Genomic DNA, 3,852 nt, shown 5'->3' with positions numbered 1-3,852 from the left:
GATAAACAAGTTGTAGGCAGAGGCAAAGTCCTAGGGTGCAGTTGGGGAGGAACCGAGGCCACAGGGCATTAAGGACAAGGTCTAGAGACATTGGACCCAAGAGAAAAACACAAGTTTTGGACGATTCATGCTGGCAGATCACAGGAACCTTTCCAGAAACAGAAGTGACTTGGTTTAGTTCATATTTAAAATGGAGATCTTTGACCACTGGGTGTCTGTCAGGGATTGAGGACGACAAAGAATAGAAAACCATCAAGCATCACATGGTCTGGATAAGAGCCAATAGCGGCTGGGATATGGGGGCCTTGGTGAAATCTGGTGAACAAAAGCCCACACAGAGACTGTTGGAGAACATCCCTTTAGTGCCAGCTCTTCTTGCCAAGGAAGGGTCTCTTTCCAGTCACTCCCCCTGAATTGGGTACTGACATTGAATGTGAGCTTGGAATTTTTAGGACTGAGCATGTGAGGGGTGCTCAGGTGAGAGGGCTCCAAAGGGGCCCACAAAGGATTCAGGCCACAGAAAGAGGCAGAGACAGAAAGAATGAGGTCCATACCCAGGTAGTGAATGGGCAAGGCAAGGAAGAGGATATAGATGGCTTAAGGCACAGTGTCTGCATGGATGCAGAGTTTGAGGATCTCCCAGAGATGATGTAGAGGCATGCTTAGGTTCAGGGGACTCTCCTTAGAAAGAGCAAGAGGGACAGGAAGTGACGGCCTGGGAGGGGGATTATTTCCTCTTTACTCCTAGAGAATGTAAACAGTTAATTTATTTGCTTGCTTTAGCCCCATATCCCCTGAACAAAGCTTTCTATCATCACCCTGCTTTAAAGGCTAAACTGTTTCCTTCCTCTGTCATTTTTCAATATTTCCTGCCTGCTTTTCTCCCTCAGTCCTTATCAGCTTCTTCTTTGTCTTGCCTGCTTGTTTCCTGGCAGAACACAAAGACTCTAATCTGTTTCATTCATTTCTGTGTCTTCTGTGCTTAGAAGGGACGTTAGCTTGTGTCAAAAATATTTAGTGAACAAATGAATGAGTGACTGTGGTCATCTGAATAATAACGGTACTCATAGGCTCATAGGGAGTGGCACTAATAGGAGGTGTGACTTTCTTAGAGTAGGTTTGGCCTTGTTGGAAGAAGTATATCACTGGGGATGCATTTTGGGTTTTCAGATGTTCAAGCCAAACCCTGGTGTGGACAATTGTCTGTATTCTGTCAATTATGTTTTAAATATATGCTGATTGGCCAGTAGCAAGGCAGGAAGTATAGGTGGGACAACCAGACAAGAAGTAGAGGCGGGTAAAAAAAAAAAAAGAATTCTGGGAAGAGAGAAGCAGACTCCACAGTTCTTTACCAGCCACAGAAGAAGCAAGATGTGACTGCTCTGCTGAATAAGGTACTGAACCACATGGTTAACACAGATAAGAATAATGGGCTACTATAGCTATAAGAGCTAATAGGAAGCCTGACCTAATGGGCCAATCAGTTTATGACTAATGTAGACCTCTGTGTGATTTCTTTGGGACTTAATGACTGCAGGAACCAGGAAGGACAGAAACCCCGACAACAAAACCCAGTGTCATTCTCTCTTCCTACTGCATAGGGATCCATATGTAAAACTCTCAGCCCCCTCTCCAGCACCGTGTCTGCCTCCCACCATGATGACAATGGACTAAATCTCTAAACTATAAACCAGTCCCAATTAAATGTTGTCCTTTATAAGATTTGGCAAGGTCATGTCCCTTAACAACTATAGAAGCCCTAAGTAAGACAGTGAATGGATTAAAGAGGCAGCCAGGTTGACATTGTGACAGCTGATGAAGGTGAATGTGGTGGTTTAAATAAGAATGACCCATACAGGCTCATAGATTTGAATGCTTGGTCACCAGGGAGTGGCGCTATTTGAAAGGACTAGGCGATGTGGCCTTAATGGAGGAAGTGTGTCACTGGGAGTGGTCTTTGAGATTTTGAAAGCCTAAGCCAGGTCCAGTGGCTCTCTCTCTTCCTGCTGGCTGTGGATCCTAGTGTAGAACTCTCAGCTTCTCTAGTACCAGGTCTGCCTGCATGCCATGATGATAATAGACTAAACCTCTAAAACTGTAAGCAAGCCCCTATTAAACGTTTCCTTTCTAAGAGTTACAATGGCCTTAGTGTTTCTTCACAGTAATAGAAAACCCAACTAAAATAGATGTTGGGACCAGGGACTGGGGTATTGTTGTGACAGGCCTAACCATGCTGCTCGTGGGCTGAATGTCAGCTTCAGGACTTTAGACTAGGAAATCAATTGAATACTTTAAGTGGAGCTTAATGGGGCATCCTAGTGGGATAAAGAAAATGTGGTCAGTAGTAAATAACAAAACAACACAAAAACCACAAAAACAAAAGCAAGCAAACCAATGACATCATGAAAATTTCAGGCAAATGGACAGAACTAGACAAAATTCATCTGGAGTGAGGTAACCCGGACCCAGAAGGACAAACATGGCATGTACTCACTCATAAGTGGATATTAGCTGTAATGTAAAGGATAACCAGGCTACAATCCACAAACCCAGAGAGGCTAGGTAACAAGGAAGGCCGAAAGAGGGACACATGGATTTCTCTGAGAAGTGGAAATAAAAGGGATCTGGGTAAACTGAGTGATAGGAAGGTGGTAATATGAGGGATTGGGTTAGGCAGGCTGGAAGTAGGATGGAGGCAGAGAGTAATGAAAGATACGTCTTGAATGGGGAGTATTTTGTGGTTAGGGTTTGGGATTAGGGTGCCAGGGAAACTCCCAGGAATCCACAGGGATAATCCCAGCTGAGACTCCTTGCAGCAGTGGAGAGGGTGCCTGAACTAGCCTTCTCCTGTAGTCAGATTTGTGACTACCCTAATTGTCATCAGAGAGCCTTCATCTGGTAACTGATGGAAGCAGGTGCAGAGATCCACAGCTAAGCATTTGGCCAAGCTCCCGGAGTTCTGTGGAAGAGAGGGGGAGGGATTGTACCAGCCAAGGGGATCAAGGTCATGACAGGGGATCCCACAGAGACAGCTGCCCAATAGACTCTGAACCAATAGCTAGGGAGCCTGAATGGGATTGATCTAGGCCCTCTGCATGTGTATGACAGTTGTGTAGCTTGGTCTGTTTGTGGGGCTCCTAGCAGTGGGATCAAGTGCCTGTCCTTAGCACTTGAGCTGACTTTTGGGAACCTAATCCCCATGTTGACTCAGCCTTGATGCAGGAGGAGGAGCTTGGTCCTGCTTCAGCTTGATGTGCCATGCTTTGTTGACTTCCATGGAAGGCCTGCCTTTTCTGAACAGACAGAAAAGAAGGGGAGGGGGTAGTAGAAGGGAGATGAGGGGAAGAAATGGGAGGAGAAGAGGGAGGAGAAGCTGTGGTCGTATATAAAATAAATGAAAATTTAGTAAAATAGAAAAGAGCATTGAGAACTCAAGAATATCTATAATCTATGTTTGTTTAAAAATAATGCATATAGGTATTTTTAACATTAGTGGGAATTCATTACCAGTGAGCAGTTTTCTTCACTGAGGGATCATGGAAAAAAAAAAATCTTTATTTACTTGACAATTTGTGGTGTTGTTGCTGTTTGCCTGTTTGAGATAGTATTGTACCGTGTAGCTCAGGCTGGTCCAGTATGTAGCTCACTATGTGATCCAGTATGTACTCTTGAGAACATTTCAAAGACCAAATACAGTGTACATTACACGGCAGTGGGCTGGGCAGAGTTGGAGGAACAGGCAGCAGCATCAGTATCGATCAAGGCGGGTGGGGGCAGGGACCAGTCAGAGGCTCACTTTGGGATTCTGGAACCAGGCTCATCTCTGCAAAGTTCCCATCACGTGGCTGGGAA

The sequence above is a fragment of the Arvicola amphibius genome, chromosome 1 (genome assembly GCF_903992535.2).
Source record: "Arvicola amphibius chromosome 1, mArvAmp1.2, whole genome shotgun sequence".
Classification (NCBI taxonomy): Eukaryota; Metazoa; Chordata; class Mammalia; order Rodentia; family Cricetidae; genus Arvicola; species Arvicola amphibius.
This window is presented reverse-complemented; position numbering follows the sequence as displayed.